Source organism: Sturnira hondurensis, unplaced genomic scaffold (assembly GCF_014824575.4).
Source record: "Sturnira hondurensis isolate 20B ecotype Veracruz unplaced genomic scaffold, ASM1482457v3 Scaffold0006713, whole genome shotgun sequence".
In the NCBI taxonomy this organism is placed as follows: Eukaryota; Metazoa; Chordata; class Mammalia; order Chiroptera; family Phyllostomidae; genus Sturnira; species Sturnira hondurensis.
Window position 1 is genome coordinate 2,444,193 of NW_028079344.1, and position 20,130 is coordinate 2,464,322.

Here is a 20,130-nt window from a genome sequence, read left to right on the forward strand (position 1 = left end):
AACTTTGAAAGAAATTTTATTAATCACACATTACAGCTGAAACAATATTTAAAATGTGCTATCCTTTTACTGTAGTGAGCAAAGTGTATTGCATCATTTTTTCTAAGAATTTAAGGAAACTGGTAAACAAACAAAACTATTCAGGATTGATTAGAATTTGAAGAAATAAGACCAATCAATGTCCCCAACTAAGAATGCTGTGAGGACACTTCCTGTCCCAGTAGCCAGTGCAAGACATATCAGCATCAGCAGTAAGTCACCGTTTGACATCAGTACAAGTCTTATACAGATAGAAGATGAATAAATTAGAGCAAAAGAAGCAATACATTTCAAAATGTTAAAAAATAAGGAGAGAGTGAGTCATTGAAACAAGAGAGGCAAAGAGAGTAGACAAAATGTACTACTGAGTTAGACAAACTAGCAGTTATCTTAATAGCTACTAATTATAAGCTTTGGGAAAAATCTGAGGAAGAAGTAGGACCCAGGTCCAGCAATCCTACTGGTCATCACTGTTTTGACTCTTACTTACAAAATACACACCCGACACCCATGCACACACATGACACACATATACAAACAGGTCTGAGAATGATTAAATTGAAATAAAGCCCAATTTCTAAAATAAAAACCAAATACTTAGTTTTGAAACTTATTGAATTCCATGTCTGAGAAGATTTATATTGAATAAAAATATTTGTGCAGACAAAAAATAAAACTATCATATTTCATTATTTTATAACTATTTATTATCATATATTCTGTTTCTGACTATCAATTGAAGGGAGAACATATCCTGTTCAATGCAAGAAACTAAAAACTTTTAGAAAATCATATTTCAAATATAAAGATGCCTAGCATTATAATAAACCAACTAAAATATAAATTTATTTTTCTGGGTACAAGACCAGGGAAATAAAAAGAAAGAAAAATTGTGTGTATTAAGTCCCAAATGAGTCTCAATATTTTCCTCAAGATCCCTCTTTCTAAGCAAGTTGTTCTCAGTGTGGTTCCCAGACCGGCAGCATCACCAGGGCATGTGTTAGACATGCAGATTCTTAGGCCACGATTCACTCCTACTGAACCAGAAATTCTAAAGGGCGGGGCCTAACAATCTGTGTGTTAACAAGTCCTCCAGGTGAATATGATATATGCCAAAGTTTGAGAACAAATAATCTTAGAAATAACTTTAAAAAATATTTCTACCATATTAGGCTTCCAGACATGACAGAGTGCCTTTCACAGAGTGCCCTTTATAATAACTATAAAACTGGACAAAATATATGAAGTAACTGTTTTTAGACTTTGTACAATAGGCAGCAGGGAAATGTCATCGCTAAGTACACCCAGCTTAGCCCAGGACATCAGCATGGAGACAATACACAGGGACAGCACAGGGACAAAAAAAACATTAAAAAAGCAGTTACATCATGCCAAGAAGACAGACATTACTATTCCTAGCTGATAAAGCAGCTGGAAATTGGAGGAGAAAGTTATAATAGAGAATATAGAGCTACTATCTAGAAGTCAAAGGCTGGACTACACACGTGCAAGGTAACCCTTGGTGAAGGCAAGCAGAGAGCAGGTGGCACAAGCTGTGAGTAGAACAAAGATACTACAGCTCACACTTTACTGGGAGAATAGAGAGATCAGAGTGTAAAGTTCTCAATAATTCCTTGAAAATTTGACCGAGGATCCAAAAGGGTTGTACTTTGGGAGTAAGAACCATGCCACTGTAGGAGCTACTGTAGCCCAGCCCTAAAAAAGGCTAAAATCAAACTTCAATAAGATCAAGAAGAATCCCCAATAATTAACTCTGATGAAACAAACTCTTTATTGATGGAAGAAAAATACTCACAACTGTGTATTCTACATCATTCATAATGTCCAATACAGAATAATAAATTTATTCGACATGCAAGTAAGCAGGTGAATATGAGCCACAGTTGATTTTTAAAAACACAGTCAAACCCATCAACTGTTGGACAGCTTGTAGCAGTTCAGCATGTGAACTTCACAAGCAGAACTTCAGTTACCCATGTGTGAAAGTACTAACTCCATCACGTTTAGATGGACCCTTCAGATATGACTTGAAATGACTGAGTGTAGTATCCTCACGTAGCGTCTAATTCATTGGCCTGTCCCAGCTTTCAAGGGGGGGGGACATAAAGAGACATGTATATGAAAACACAGAGACATGTATCAGTTGAATTGCATGCTGAGGCATCAATGGTCGAAAATGTAATGTATATTCATAATTTTATAGCTTTTAAGTTTTTAAAAAATAAAATTTTAATTACACAAAATTAAACTTTAAAAGCTATAATATTACAAATACCACTCTTTATGTTATATTATGATGTATCTATTCAATGAAAGTTTTTTTTGGCCATTAAATTCATAAGTCCTGCAGGGCAGGGAATATGAAACAGAAAACTGTACTTGAATAAGAATTAAATTTAAAAAAATTAAAACAATTGTTAAACATAAAAAAATTCATAAGTCCTTATGAAGAACATATAAGGAGAAGAGTCAGCAACTCAACACCATTTTATCCAGTGGAAAAACTTAAAAAGGACATTAGATTCTAGCTTATTATATTATATTAAACAATATAATTACAAAGGAATCTAAATGCAGTCAACAGAAAGAGACCCTGAGATGACCCAGATGTTGTAATCAGCAATGATTTTAAAGTAGCTATTAAAATATGTCCAAGGAATTAAAAGGAAAAATGCTCTTAATGAGTGAACACATAGTGAATCTCAGCAGGAATATAGAGACTATAAAAAGCAAACAAATTAAATTCTATGACTTGAAAGTAAAATGTTTGAAGTAAAAAAAAATTCTGGATGGGCTCAACAACAGATTGAAGATGGCAGAGAAATGAATGAGTGAACTTACAAACAGACTCACAGAAATTATTAACTGAAAGCACACACAATAAAAAAATTTAAAAATAAGCACAACCTCAGGAAGTTGTGAGCTAATGTCAACAGGCCCAATATACATGTATTTGGGTCCAGAGGAAGGAGAGAAACAGAGAATGGGACAGGAATTGTGGTTAAACAAATTCAATTTTCATCATAATCTAACACTTGTATTCTTCGAATGATCATTAATTAAAAAGGAAAAGCAAGCTATGGACATTTGTAATGCATTTATCTGACAAAAACTTGACAAAAAACTCAATAAATAATGGGCAAAAGATTGATAGATTCTTTGAAAACAGGAGACTCAAGAATGGTCAATAAGCAAATTAAAAACTTGTCAACATCACTATTCATCAGAGGAACCAAAATTAGACACTACTGTATAGCCATTCAAATGACTTAAATTAAACAACTGACAATATCAATGATTGGTGAGGCTGTGGAGCTCCCAGAACATTCACACAATGTTGAGGAGTAGGGCTGTACAATTATCCAGTCATTTTAGAAAATGTTTTGCTACTTCGTTATAAATTTAAATATGTACCAACTCTATAACTACAAGCATTCCACCCAAAGGAGACGAAAATACAAAGGTGTGTAAGCAAGTGTTCCTTGCCATTTCATTCCTAACAGCGAAAACCCCCAACCAACCAAATGCCCAACAACAGGTGACTATCAATCCAATAGAAGTATAGTATATACATAAAGTAAATGCCAGTCACTGACTAGAAAAATACCCACATATGTACGCATTGAACAGACCGTGTGGAGCAGAAGAGGGCAGACACAAAATGACGAATATCTATGATTCCATTTATATGAAGTTTAACAACAGGCACAAAAAAAAACCCCATGGTTATCTGGGAGGGGGTGGGCAATGACACTGAATACAAAGGAGCACAAAGAAACCTTTTGTAGTGTGAAAATATTCCAAATCTTGATTGAGGTACTGGTTCTATAAGATAGACATTTTTCAAAATTTATCAAAATGTACACAAAAAAATCTGTACACTTTACTATTTATAAATGATATTTCATTAAAGTTAACTCATTTAAAACATTTCTACATTCAGCTGCTGTCATATGGGGCATTTCTGATCTTATACCGTATATTTTATTATGACGTCTCAGCAGTCCGGACACAGCCAAACTGCATCGTATGTCAGTACCAGGCAACTAAGGATTCCAGGTGTGAAAGGCAAAACTGACAGTCCTTTCTAGAATGATAGTTACTTTGAATTTACCAGTAGAAGGAAGTTTATGTAAGTGTGTATGAAGAATAGGATGAGGAAAAAATCTAAAGAAATATTTTTCTCAAGTTTTAATATTTCAACCTAATTTAAATATTCTTCTGCATTTTCAGTTCAATTATTTACATTTCAAAAGCAAGCAGGCACCCTCTAAGCACAAACGAGCCAGGTCGCACACTCCAGCAGGATGAGATGTCATGGAGGAAGGTACGGAGCCTGCACCTGGGAATCCTACTGTAGAACTGAGTCTAAAAAGATAACATCTTAAAGGTTTTTTTGGAAGCTGGTACAATGTTTTTATGCACTCTATACAATATTTTACCTATGTTCACTAAGAAATGTTAAATTATCCTTTCCAGGTCTGTATACAATTACTTACCACAAAAGCCTGGGAATTAAAAATACTCCCTGTTAACCCAACGGTGAGATGCTCCCCTCCCCCACAAAGGCAGTCTAAACTTGGAATACGAAAATCTATACCCAGACAATCTTTATGAAAGATATTTTCCTATCTTTGAATTTTCATATCTCTGGAGTAAAAACCTAATTTTAAGAACTCTAACCAGATGGTCAAATTAATGGAGGAGACTGGCATTTTAAGAATATTTACAAAGTCCCTTCTTAAAGCAAAGATCATTTTCAAAACCAAATCATCTCCAGCACTGTATTCCATAATATTTACAATTTGTTTCACATATTTGGGTTTGAATAAAGCTGCATAAACATATAGATCCTTCTTGCTCAGCTTTTGACAAACTGGAATACAAAGGTCATATAAATTAATCAACTACCATCTCAAGTCATATCCTTAAGTGGATGGCGATGCTTCCTGGTAGTACTAACATCATATGCATGAGTGATTAACGACTGGGAAAATAACTTAGACATTTATGAACTAGACCAGCAAATAAAAAGCCAAGGACACGCTCCTGAGCGTAAACCCAAAGCCGTCAATCCTTTGCACAACCTCCTTCACGCTTTGTTTGCCTTTTCATTTACTGCCCAGCGCCCACACGGGGAACTCTCCCTTCAGCTTTGCTGCTTTGCCTCTGTCACTTTGGCTGCCCCCAGGATTGCCAGCACTGGGGCTTACACATCATCAGACCTCAGAAACGACTGAGTGGATGAGACGCATTATGGTAATCATCACCAACCCTTGCTTTTTCTTGGGGCATTTGGAACATAAGCAATTATTTACCTAGGAACACAGGAGCTAAAGTTAATGCTCAATACCAACAACTTTATTAGCTTAAGTTATTAGTACATTTGTTTGCTCCTCCTACAGTTTTAAAATTTTAATTTCCATTTTAAGAGTCTTATTGGATATATGTATTTTACTGGCACAGGCCTCTAATCTATTTTAAAAGCTCATGGTGAAAGCATTATAAGCATATAAATGATGTTAACTTATTTAGAAAGAGAGCTGACTGTACCTGAACTCTTGTAGTTTTAATTGAATATACTTTCAGTTAACTAAACTTGGCCTTAAATTTTATTCTAAAAGATGAACAACAAAAAAAACAACAAAGATGAACTGAGTCTTTACATATCATGCCAATTCCGCTTACTCGTAAGCACTGGAGCCAATAAGACTACAGCCCGCCTCCCTTCCTGCGGCGCAGGCTCTGCTGCGGCTGGTGTGGTGGAGAGGCAGGAACAGCACCGGAGGCGGGCATCAGTCCCGCTGCAGGCCACGCCTTCATGAAACACCACCACAACCCAAGAGCAAGTGCTGGGTAGGCAGGGGGACTCGTTTTTATCATGTGTTTAACATTCCAGGCACAGATGTAAAACACATGTATTCTCATTTAATGTCCACACTATGTGTTTTCATAGATGATAAAAGTAACTTTTTAAGAGGTTTGCTGAGATCATACAACCAGTAAACATCAAAACCAGACTTCAGATGAAAACAGTTTACTGAGAAAACCATACAAAAATATAGACTGTGAGGATGTCTGGGACTACTCTACCTACAAATCTAACGTAACAGAGGGAAATTACATTTTTAAATGTAAAATGGCATTTCCCTAATGAAAATAAAATAATACAGAATAACACAGGGCTGCGGCCCAGACCTATCTATACTTTTTCGTATTAAAAATTAATTCCAGATTGAGCCAATCTGTTTACATGTCTATCCAAGCAAGAACAGAGGAGGAGAAACATAAAACACAGAATTTATAACAGAAGAGTGTATATAATTTTAAATTTTACTTTCATGTTATTTCCATTTTACACATGAAATTACAGAGATACTTAGGGGTTGAGAAACATACTGCCACTTCCAAGTCACTGTGACTTGAAAACCCTCCCTTCCTTCCAGGCCACTAGTCTGCACCTCCTTTTGGAAGGTGTGGAACTGACCCGAAGGCCCTCGTGCTTCCCCACGGCTTCCACACCCACTCTGGGTCCACTATCTCAGTTCTCTTTCCCCGCTATCCTCCCCATGAGCCCATCTGCTCTTCCAACAAGTACAATTATTTCTACCTTCCTTCTAGTCCACTCCTGTGATAAGTATTTCAGGAAAAAAATCCTTTAATATCTAAATTGGAAAATTAATAGTATTCTCTATAGCTATTTGAAAATTCTTTTCATTTTTCAAGGTTACTGCCCAAATTATTCATATTTCTTGAGCAATGTTTTCAAAATTTAGTAACTAAAATACCAGCAATACACCAGCTCTCCCCTGCTACCCAAAGGACTCTCATTCATCGGAGGCAGTGGTGGGCAGGGTCAGAAATAATGCCTGGAAATTGCATTCTTTAAACCACACATCCTAAGATTATTCTTTTGAAGGTGGTTTTGGGTAAAACTTTTTGAAATGTTTCTTTAGAGTATTGCCATGGCAATAAGGTTGTTAACTGAACTTGCCATCCAACTCACAGTTCTCTCTAAAGCTATCAAGAATTAAACTACTTTTTTAGGCCATAGCTCCTTTTTCATTTTGAATGACAATGAGCCCTGGAGAACCTGGTTAAAGGCTTAACACAGAGGACACTCGACTCCAAATGTTTCCATTTGTGATAAAAAAATATGACTGGAAAGCATTATGCTAAGCAAAATAAGCCAGGCGGTGAAAGACAAATACCATATGATTTCACCTTTAACAGGAATCTAATCAATGAAACAAACAAACAAGCAAAATATTACCAAAAACACTGAAATTGAGAACAGGATGACAGTGACCAGAGAAGAGAGGGAAGGGAATTTCAGGAGAAGGGGGGAAGGGTTTGAAGGAACTAGTATAAAGGACACATAGACAATAACAAGGGGGCGTAGAGACAGGAGGGCTGGGGGGTGGGCTGGGATGGAGGTAAAGGGCAGAAAACTGTATTTGAACAATTAAAGTTAAAATAAATTAAAAATAAATTAAAAATATGTCTGCATAAGTTTTCAATTCTCTATTTCTGTATTTATTGGTATAATAAGGACAATTAGTTTTTCCCATAAGATATGTTTTCCCCATAAGATTCCCACAAGAAATATAAATTTCACATTTCTAACAGAATGCCCAGGGCTTTACTTCTTGTTAAGAAATCTTTAAATATTTCATCAGAGTTAGACATAATCACAGCAGCATTTGGGACTGCACAGCCATGTGTCTGCGGGTAATAGGAAGAAAAACCATCTTCATAAGCAGTGTGAGGACACACAATCTCAAAATCAGTTTACAGTTATAACTAACATAAATATCTTCATAAGCTCTGCTGTAAGATTTACAGAGTGTTAAGCATGGAAGCAGCGCCCACTACACAGTCATTGTTAATAGAAAGGCCGTTTCCTCTCTGGTTATTCACCTGCGCTGCCCTCCCTCTCCCATTCAGAACACCAGCCCCTGCAGTGGACACCGTTTCAGCATGTGCTCTCCATTTATGCTCACATTCTGAATTTCCACCGTGGATCCTTCATCAAGACAACAAGCTTTTGCTACTAAATCATACAAGATTTATAGTCATTATTGATAAACCACCAACTCAAAAGGACTTGAACTGCTTACAGTAATCAAAGACAGGGCTGCACATGAGATGTGAAAAAGGAGAAAGGCTGATTATATCTTGAGGGACCACATAATGTATTGTCCCAATGGGACATTTTTGAGAATAAGAGAGCAAGCACTATTAATGATTACACAATTATAACAGGCATAATCCAGGTAACCCAGGATACATAATTATTCTTAGTAGTTTATGGATGATTTCTATAAATAAATAATTCCCAGAAAACCAATGGCAAAGGGGAAATATTACACAAATCCCATTATAATGTGAAAAACCACACCAGTTAGCCCAAAATTCCTAAATTTTGACTTATAGAAATATATTGTACATAGGAATATATTGTATATAGGAACATTGGAAAACACGATGACAGTATGATGCAGTGCATGAATGATTCATGTAACTGAGTGACATGTAACTATATGGGTGGTATCAGCAAAATGGAAATGTACACATAAACACATGTACAGGGATGCTTACAAACCAAATGTATCATGACCACTATTCCTGAAATTTCTGAAGTCATAAGTAGGTTATATATTTTTCCTATCCATTCTTATAATTTGCCTAATTCGTATATCAATTTTATTAATAGAAAGTTCTAAATTAGTCATATAATTGAGTTTTCATCAAGAATAAGTGTTGAATTTTGTCAAATAGTTCTTCTGCATCTATGAATGATCACGTGATTTTCCTTTTTTTAGCCTGTTAATATGATTGATGAGTTACATTACTTGATTTTCAAATGTTAAACCAGAGTTTCATACCTTGGATAAATCCTATTTGTATAGTACTTTATATGTTGTTAGAGTTGATATGCTTATATTTTGTTGAGGACCTCTGCATTTATGTTCATGGCAGATACTGGTCTGTAATTTTCTTGTCAATGTCTGTTTGATTTTGGTATTAGGGTTAATGCTGGATTCATAGTATGAGCCCAAAAGTATTCTCTCTCCTTCTATCCTCTGAAAAAGACAGTAAAGAATTGGTATAATTTCTTTCTTCAATATTTGGTAGAATTCATCAGTGAACCCATCTGGGCCTGGCAGTTTCTGTTTTTAGAAGTTACTAACTGTTGACTCAATGTATTTAATAGATACAGGCCTATTCAGCTGGTCTATTCCCTCTTGTGTGAGTTTTGGCGAATCATGTCTCTCCCTACACCTCACTATCACATTAGTAAAGGGCTATTTACAGTAGTTCCTCTTACCTGGTACATCATAGTGAGCTTAGGTTACCAAATTTGTGAGCATAGAGTTGTCTGCATTATTCTTTTATTATCCTTTTAATGTCCATGGGATTTATAATGATATCCCCTCTTTCATTTCTGATATTAGTAATTTGTGCCCTCTCTCTTAGACTGGTTAGAAGGTTATCAATTTTATTGATCTTTCCAAAAAAACAGGCTTTAGTCTCCTTGATTTCTACCAATTTTCTGTTTTAAATTTCACTGACTTCTGTTCTATTTTTATTATTTCTTTTCATATGCTTACTACTTTGGATTTAATTTGCTGTTTTTATTCTAGTTTCCTAAGGTAGAAATTTAGATTGACTCATTTTAGATCTTCTTTTCTAATACATGCACTCAAAGCTACAAATTTCCCTTCAAGCACTGTTTTTGCTGCATCCCAGAATTTTTATTTACATTTAGTTTCAAATATTTTTTAAAAATTTATCTTGTGCTTCCTTTTTTAAGCCCTGTGTTATTTATAAGTTATTTAATCTTCATGGATTTTGGGGTTTCCCAGTGATCTTTCTGTTTTCGATTTCTAGTTCAATTCCATTGTGATCTGACAGCACACATTGCATGATTTCCATTCTTCAAATTTTCTAAGTGTGTTTTATGGCCCAGACTGTGGTTTATCTTGGTGATTGTTCCATGTGAGTTGGCGAAGAAATGTGTATTCTGCTGTTCTTGGATGAAATCCAGTTGATTGGTGGTTTAGTTGAGTTCCGCCATACTGATACAGGGTGCAGCCAAGGGGGGGCCCAGAAAAGATTTGGAATGGTGTNAGTTATTTAATCTTCATGGATTTTGGGGTTTCCCAGTGATCTTTCTGTTTTCGATTTCTAGTTCAATTCCATTGTGATCTGACAGCACACATTGCATGATTTCCATTCTTCAAATTTTCTAAGTGTGTTTTATGGCCCAGACTGTGGTTTATCTTGGTGAATGTTCCATGTGAGTTTGCGAAGAAATGTGTATTCTGCTGTTCTTGGATGAAATCCAGTTGATTGGTGGTTTAGTTGAGTTCCGCCATACCCCTACTGATTTTCTGTTTGTCAGATCTGTCCATTTTTNGGAAGGCATTAGGCCTGAATAGCATTAAATAAACATTTTGTTTCCTTTTCACAAATCTCTGGCATTGAGAGATGTGTTTCCAATTGGCGGCGGACAGAAGGACCTTAAGATTTTAGTGTATCGTCCTTGGGAGGGGTCCCTGTTTTCTGTAGCAGTTTTTGGCATCCCTCGGTGGGCCAAGTATTGCCCCCCCCTCGGACCCTTTGTTCGGTAACAATACCCCTACTGATTTTCTGTTTGTCAGATCTGTCCATTTTAAACAGGGGTTTTGAGACCTCTTATTATCATAGGGGTTAATCTATTTCTCCTCACAGTTCTATCAGTTTTTGTATCATGTATTTTGATGCTTTGTTGTTAGATGCATACAAATGAAGAACTGTCAGCTCTGTTGGTAATTAATATAGCCAAGCTACTCTGCTTTCTTTTGATTAGCATGGCCCATACATTTATTTTTAATCTTCACATGCATCTATATTTAAAATAGGTTTCTTATAGACAACAAGTTGGATAATGTTTTTTGATCCAGGCTTAAAATATCTGTATTTTAATTGGAGCATTTAGATCACTGACATCCAAAGTGATTATTGACATACTTGGATTGATAGATACCATATTCATTATTGTTTTCTATTTTGTCCTTTTTCTTTGTACCTCTTTTAGTCTTCCACTTTTTCCCCTATTTTTGTGGTCTTAAATAAGCATTTTATAAGATTTCATTTTCTTTGCTTTCATATCGTATCAATTATACATTTGTTTTTTACTTTTTTTACTGATTTTACTTAAAATTTACAACAAACACTTAAAACTAATCCAAGACCAGCCCATGGTACATAAACCTGACCGCTGAGTGCAGACTGACTAGACTAACAACTGAAGGAGACTGACTAGACTAACAACTGAAGGAGACAGCCACAGACCATAGATCCCTGGCGAGTTGAGGCAGAGTGGACTAGAGACGCTTAAGGAGAGAAGGGGGACTGAGGCTTTAGGGAGAAAACTGGGAGAGGAGCTGCTGGGATCCCGGTGCTGAGCAAAACCCCATTATAGCAGCAGCCATTCTGCTCAGGATGACCACTTCCCTCTGAGCAACAGCAATCTGAAAGAAAACAATAGCCCGGAATCCAGGAGGGATTCTGCCCCTCCCTACAGTGCTTAAACCTGATGCTGAGTGCATAGTGACTAGATTAGCATCTGAAAAAGTCAGCCACAGAGAGTAGATCCCTGAAAGTCTCAAATGGGCTGCCTAAGATCAGACGTAATCAACACCTGACATCACCAGAGGCGAATCCAGAAAGAAAAAAGTGGTTAATACTAGATTCTACCTAGACAAAATCCACCATGGTTATCTCCATGATTTGGGATATTTTCTTTCCTGCATAGCTTTTTAACATTCATTTCAAGTCCATCAAATTTACATATATTAAGTCACTAGATTTTATACTGTAGTTTATTTCAATTCACATATTTTGCCCCTCCTTTCTCTTACCCCATTTTACATTCTTCTTTCCTCTTACTATTTTCATTATAAATTTTGTATTTTCTCTTGCTACAACCTGTTTCCATTCTGCACTCTTACTATTTCTCTCCTATCCACCCTCTCAAAACCAATTCTCTTGTAAATGGTCATATCACATTCTTTCCCCCCACTCTTAAAATACCCACATTCTTTCTCCACCTTTAGCAATCTCTGCTCATTGGTTGTGGATAGGGTATTGTTATTGATTTTTTTTCAATTTTACCTCAATGAATCCACTAATTTTGTATTTCAAATCTCAAATTTTACTATCCCCCTTACTTTTTCCATCTCAAATTTTAACTTTGCCCTGTCTTAAGCTTTTTTTCTTTTTCATCTTGCCCTTTTTTCTGTTTTTCTTTTCATCTCAAATTTTAATTTTTCCCTGTATTTAACTGGCTTTCATTCCTCAATCATAGTATTCCCCTCTCCCTCTGTTATCTCAAAATCATTTCCCACTCCTCTAGACACCTCTTAAGCTTTTCTTTCTTGTTTTGTTCCCTCTTATTCCCATCCCACCTATAATAATTTTAGCTCATTTGTTGTTTTCAGTGCTATGGTGGATCTTTCTTTCCCATCTGGTTCCTATTTTTTAATTATTTACTTACTTTTTTCCTCCCTTTCTCTCTCTCTCACTTTATTTTAATTTCTGTTTAAACTGAACACTATATGCTTCCCTTCTCTTACTCCATTCTGCCTTCTTCATTCTTTTTTTAAATCTATGATGTAAATTTTACTTTCTTTCTTTGCATTGCTCTGATTCCTAACTCTGAGGGCTTCTTCTCCCTCTACCTTCTCAAAATCATTTTTCTTTCAGTGGGTCACCTCGTATTTTGTCTCCATTCTTATAATAGTCTTAATCTCCTTACACTCTTATTAATACTGGTCCATTTGCTATTGATAGTGGGATTGCGGGGGAGAGGAGTTATTTTTGTGAGTGTGGGTTTGTTTCCTGAACTTTGAGGTTTTCTTTTGCACAACAGCATACAGATGTAGTGGGTGAAGTCACCCTCAGTCAATCAGCTGGGGGAAAGGACCCACCAAAAAATGGCCCAACAACAATTGAAACCCAATTGCATCTAGAGAGCCAACATAAACAGCATAAAGGGCATCCCAAGAGCATCAAGTTCAGGAGTTCAAAAAGACTGAACCACTGATCTCACAGGTCTCCTACCATAGAAATTCTAAGCACAAAGAAAGGGAGTCAAAACAGATCAATTTAACACAGGAAAACAAAGAAGAGTGTCCCAAAAAGTGAGAAGACAAATAACCCCTAATTGACAGGAAAGGAGGAACCCTTAAAAAGAGTGCTAAATAAAATAGAGGCAAGTAAGCTATCACATATTGAGTTCAAAACAATGATTATAAGTAAGCTCAATGAGTTTAATGAGAATTACCAAAATCTACAGGGAAGCTACAAAGAACTTACTGCAAACTACAAAAGCATGGAAAAGGACATAGAAACTATCAACAAGAGCCAGGAGGAAATGCAGAATACAATTTCTGAATTAAAGAACACAGTAGAGGGCATCAAAAACAGACTAGATGCAGCAGAGAATGGAATCAGTGAGCTGGTGAACAAGGTAGAAAGAGCAAGAAAAGGAAAAAGACTAAAAAAAAAAAAAAAAAAAAAAAAACCTGAAGAGGCATTAAGGGAACTGCAGGACAGCAAGAAAAGTAGTAATATCCATATCACAGGGATACCAGAAGGTGAAGAAGAAGAGCAAGGGATAGAAAACCTGCTTGAAAGAGTAATGATGGAAAACTTCCCTAAGTTGATGAGAGAAAACGTCCCGTGAATCCAGGAAGCACAGAAGGTCCTGATAAGATGAACCCAAACAGGCCTACTCCAAGACACATAATTAAAATGGCAAGATTTAATGGCAAAAAGAGAATATTAAAGGCAACAAGGTAGAAACAGTCAGTGACATACAAGGGAGCTCTGATAAGGCTGTCAGCTGATTTCTCAACAGAAACACTATCAGCCAGAAGGAAATGGCAGGAAATATTCCAAGTAATGAAAAGCAAAGGCCTGCAGCTAGACTATTCAACCCAGCAAGGCTCTCATTCAAAATGAAAGGTGAAATAAGGAGCTTCCCAGACAAAAAGAGGCAAAAAGAGTACCTCTCCTCCAAACCAATACTGCAAGAGATGCTAAAGGGACTGCTTTAAGAAGATAAGGAAAAACAGCATGCACGAGAGAGAGAGAGGGAGAGAGACAGGTACAAAAAGGAAAACGGAATGAATAGTGTTTTTCAATAATAACTTTAAATGTAAATGCACTAGCTGAATGGATAAGAAAACATAACACAGGCCTGGCTGGTATGATTCAGTGGCTTGAGTGCTGGCCTGTGAACCAGAGGGCCACCAGATCAATTCCTAGTTTACGGCTCATGCCTGGGTTGCAGGCCAGGTTCCCAGAAGGGGCTGCATAAGAGGCAACCACAGGTTGATGTTTCTCTCCCTCTTTTTCTCCCTCTCTTCCCCTCTCCAAAAAATAAATAAATAAAATCTTTAAAAAAATAGAAAACATGATCCACACATAGGCTGTCTGAAAGGGACTCACCTCAGAACAAAAGATATACACAGGGTGAAAGTAAAGTGATAGACAAAAATATTCCAACCAAAGACCATAACAAGGGTCAAAGAAAGTCCCTTAATACTTAAGGGAATAGTCCAAAAAGAAGACATAACAATTATAAACATGTATGACCCAACATAAGAGCACCTAAATAGATAAGGAAAATCTTGGAGGACTTCAAGAAAGATATCAACAGCAACACAGTCACCATAGGGTATTTACACCCCACTGTCAACAATGGACAGATCTTCCAAACAAAGAATCAACAAGGATACTGTGGCATCGAATGGCACTCTATTCAAAAGGATAACTGATGTATACAGAACATTTCACCACAAAGGAGCAAAATACACATTCTTCTCAAATGCATAAGAAACATTTTAAAAAGTAGAACACATGGTAAGACAAAAAACAGGCCTCAACAAATTCAAGAATGCTGAAATCATATCAAGCATATTCTCAGATCACAATGGCTTGAAACTAGAAACCAACCACAAGGGAAACACTCAAAGACATTTGAATACATGGAGACTGAATAATATGTTATCAAATAATGAATGGGTTAACAGTGAGATCAAGGAAGAAAACAAAAACTATCTGGAAACATATCAAAATGAAAACACAACAACCCAAAACCCATGGAACACAGTGATGGCCGCCTGGAGAAGGATATTCATAGCACATGCAAGCCTACCTATACAAGACAGAAAAATCTCAAATAAATGACCTAACTCTACATCTACACATACTAGAGAAACTACCCCCCCAAAAAAGCCCAGAGTGAGTAGAACAAAGGAAATAATTAAGATCAGAGCATAATTAAATGACATAGAGAATAAAAGAACAATTCAAAGGATCAATGAATCCAGCAGCTGGTTCTTTGAAAATATAAGTAAAATTGACAAATCTTTAACCAGAGTCATCAAGAAAAAAAGAGAGGATGCAACTAAATAAAATAAGAAACAAAATATAAGTTACAACCAATGACATAACAATAAAAAGGGTTCTAAGAAATTACTAAGAACAACTACATGCCAACAAATTAGACAACCTGGGCAAAATAGACACATTTCTAGAAACATACAATCTTCCAAAACTGAGTCAAGAAGAAGTAGAAAGCCTGAACAGGACAATAGCAACTAGTGAAATTGAAGCAGTAATAAAAAACTCTGGCTACACAAAAGCCCTGGACAGGATAGCTTCATTAGTAAATTTTACCAAACATTTAAAGAAGAACTAACACCTATCCTTCTCAAACTATTCTTAAAAATTCAAGAAAAGGAAAGACCTCCAAACTCTTTTTATAAGGCCAATATTATTCTAATTCCAAAACCAGGTAAAGACACAACAAAGAAAGAAAACTATAGGCCAGTATCACTGGTGAACATAGATGCTAAAATCCTCAACAAAATATTGGCAATCCGGATTTGGCAATACATTAAAAAGACCACACACCACAATCAATTGGGTGTCATCCCAGGGATGCAAGGATAATACATTATTTGCAAATCAATAAACATAATGCACCACAGTAACAAAATGAAGGACAAAAATCACATGATCATATCAATACATGCAGAAAAAGCATTTGATAAGGTACAGCACCCATTTATGATAAAAACATTCAGTACAGTGAAAACAGAGGGAGCATTCCTCAACATAATAAAGGCCATATATGAGAGACCTACAACCAACATCATACTCAATGGGCAAAAACTAAAAGCTTTCTCCTTAAGATTAGAAACAAGACGAGGGTTTCTGCTTTCACCACTCTTATTCAATATAGTACTGGAAGTTCTAGCCATAGTGGTCAGACAAGAAAAAAAAATAAGAGGCATTCAAGTTGGAAAGGAGGAAGTAAAACTGTCACTGTTCACAGAAACATGATAGTGTACACAGAAAACCCTATAATCTCTACCAAAAACTACTCAATCTAATAAGTGAATTTGGCAAAATAGAGGAGTGCAAAGTCAATATTCAGCAATAGATGGCATTTTTGTATAACAACAATGAAATATCAGAAACAGAAACTACAAGAAAAATCCCATCTACTAGAGCAACAAGAAAAATAAAGTGACTAGGAATAAACTTAACCAAGGAGGTAAAAGACCTTTACTCAGAAAACTACAGAACACTGAAGAAGGAAACTGAGGAAGACACAAGCAGATGGAAGCATATACCACATTCATGGGTTAAAATCATTAACATCATTAAAATATCGATACTACCCAAAGCAATCTATAGGTTCAATGCAACTCCTATTAAAGTACCAATAGCATATTTCACAGATTTAGAACAAATATTTCAAAAGTTTAGTGGAACCAAAAAAGACCCCAAATAGCCACAGCAATCTTGAGAAAGAACAACAAAGTAGCAGGGATCAAAATACCTGACATCACACTATACCATAAGGCCACTGTAATCAAAACACTCTGGTACTAACATAAGAACAGATACCTAGATTAATGGAATGGAACAGAGTCCAGAAATAAACCCTATGATAGTCAATTACTATATGATAAAGGGGGCATGACTATACAATAGAGTAAAATAGCCTCTTCAGTAAATGGTGTTGGAATAACTGGATGCCTACATGCAAAAAAATGAAACTATACCATGGACTTACACCCTACTACAGACAAAAACTCAAGATGGATAAAACACTTACATATAAGTCGTGATGCCATAAAAGTCCTAGAGGCAGTAAAATTTCAGATATCCCACGTAGCAATATTTTTGCCAATATATCTCACAGGGCAAGAGGAATAATGGAAAAAATAAACAAATAGGACTACATCAAGTTAAAAAGCTTCTGCACAGCTAAAGAGACTATCCTCAAAATGAAAAGGGAACCAACTGCATGGGAGAACATATCCACCAATGGCATGATCAGATAAAGATTTGATCTCCAAAATATATAAAGAACTCATCCAACTCAACACCAGCAAGACAAGCTATCTAATTAAAAAATGAGTAAGGGACCTGAATAGACACTTCTCCAAGGAAGACATAGAGAGGGCCCATAGACATATGAAAAGATGCTCAGCATCACTAGCCATCAGAGAGATGCAAATTAAAACTACAGTGAGCTATTATCTCACACCAGTCAGAATGGCTATCATTAAGAAGTCAATAAACAACCAGGCTATGGAGAAAAGGGAACTCTAGTGCACTGTTGGTGGCAATGCAGACTGGCACAGCCACTGTGGAAAACAGTATGGAGTTTCCTCAGAAAACTAAAAATGGAACTGCCTTTTGACCCAGCAATTCCACTGCTGGAATTATATCCTAAGAACCCTGAAACACCAAAACAAAAGAACTTATGCACCCCTATATTCATAGCAGCATTATTTACAATAGCCAAGTGCTGGAAACAGCCCAAATGCCCATCAGTAGATCAGTAGATAAGGGGATCCAAAAGCTGTGGTACATTTACACAATAGAATACTATGCAGCAGAAAGAAAGAAGGAACTCCTACCTTTCATGACAGCATAGATAGAACTAGAGAGTATGATGCTAAGTGAAATAAACCAGGCAGTGACAGAAAAACACTGTATGATCTCCCTTATAACAAGAACTTAATGAATAAAACAAATGAGCAAAACAGAACCAGAGGCATGGAAACAAGGAACAAACTGATAGAGACCAGAGAGGAGGTGGGAGGGAGATAAGAGAGGAAAGAAGGGGAAGAGTCTAGTTAACAAAAAAGTATAAATGACCCATGGACATGGACAACAGGGTGGTGACTGACTGTGGGAATAAGGGATGGGCAGAGCAGGGGAGAACAAGGGGATAAAATTGGGATAACTGTAACAGAATAACAATAAAAAATAAAAACAAAAAGTCACAGATGAAGATATGGGCTATATCTCAATACCTATGTTTAGTAATTTGTTTTAGTAGATTTCATTTACATACTGACTATATTCATGTCCTATAAGTATACTAGGTCATTAAAATAAAATAAAATACATTACTTCTAAAGAATATGTAGATGAAGTGCAAATTGTGAATTTAAAGTTCTGTATAAATTGCTCATGTTTACATGTACCCTCTGAAACAGGAAATGCATCCAGTTGCCTGCAGGAGCCTTCTCCGTTCGTGTATAACGGAGTACTTATCTCAAACAGAACAATGCATTCTGAAAATAAATTAAATTTCTCAAGAAAATAAATAATGTCCGAGCCAAATAACTTTCAAGCAATAGAGAGTGAATATTTGTAATTAACATGTTTTTTCATGCTTTTTAAAATTTTTATTCATAATTCAATATCAGAAGCCTAAATAATTTCTGGTGAAATAATTGGTATAGGAAAAAAATTATTAGAGGGCTTTTCCCCTCTAAACTCTGGCATGCCACATCAGCTAGACATAATGTAAATTAGACACATCATATAAACATTTAATCATAAATGGCTAGTTTTCTACTTTATTTTAGATAAAAGCAAAAAAAAAATCATTATTGTTCGGCAATAAGCTATTTCCAATGTTTCAGTACAAATGTTCCCGATTATTTATGCTTATCCATTTATTCCCTACATTTCTCCCACTTTTCCACCATGAAGGTCTAAGACCTAAAATCTGAAATCAGTCACTACTAGCCTTCACACAGATCATATACCAGTCACACTAACCTCCACATAGATCACACTTGAAGATATTAACAATTATATTTTAAATTACATGAATAATTATGTAAAAATGTATTATAATTATATATAATATATTATAATATATTATATATAATATGTTATATATAATATCTTGTATTATATATTATAATATTATATAATATTATATATTATATAGTATATATAATATATAATAATGTATTATAATTATATATGTAATTATATATATAATATATACGGTAATATCAAAAGTTTAATTATGTATTAATTAATAATTTAAAAACTGCAATAAGGTATGTTAGGGAGCTCTGCCCCTGGCAAAGATGTTGAACAGCAGGACAGATCAATTAGACGTATTACAACAAGAAAATATCTAGAAACTAACTACTACAAAAATACAAAAGTGTAGTTTTTTAATCAATTGTGGATTCAAGGAAAGTGTAAATGATCTGAATACCAGACAAGGCTAAGGGTAATACCGGGGCCCCTGGCTCAGGGAACAGGGATCATCAAAAGCTTCAAGGAGAAGCAGAGGATCAAACCTGACAAGGTGACAGGATTAGGCTGGAAGGAAAGGTAGCCAGTGGAGTTGTCAGAAGTGCATGGGCTGGCTGGACAGGGGGAAGCTGGAGGAACTCCAGACCCAGAGCTGGTCCTCTGGGGCCTGGGTGTTACCAAGTGCCCAGAGGCTCAGGAGGCTCAGGGAGGGGCTGGAAATCAGAGGGATCTCCTGCTATCTATTGGTCCTAAATCACTAGAGAGAAGGTCATAATGCATACAAGAGAGGTCCTATTTCTCAATACATTTGAAACCAGAGATGAACTAAAACTAGACCTGCAGCCTATCCCAAGCCCAGTGCAATTCCTGACCAATCTAACAGATCCGCCCCTGTGTGGGTTTCCTAGGACTGCCATAACAAAT

The 20,130-nt window shown here is 36.1% G+C and overlaps 1 protein-coding gene across 1 annotated transcript in view; it reads right to left on the minus strand.

The window, feature by feature from the left end:
- L3MBTL4 (L3MBTL histone methyl-lysine binding protein 4) overlaps positions 1–20,130 on the minus strand; it is a 277,084-nt gene that overhangs the window by 175,423 nt on the left and 81,531 nt on the right. The gene's annotated exons all lie outside the window — the stretch shown is intronic.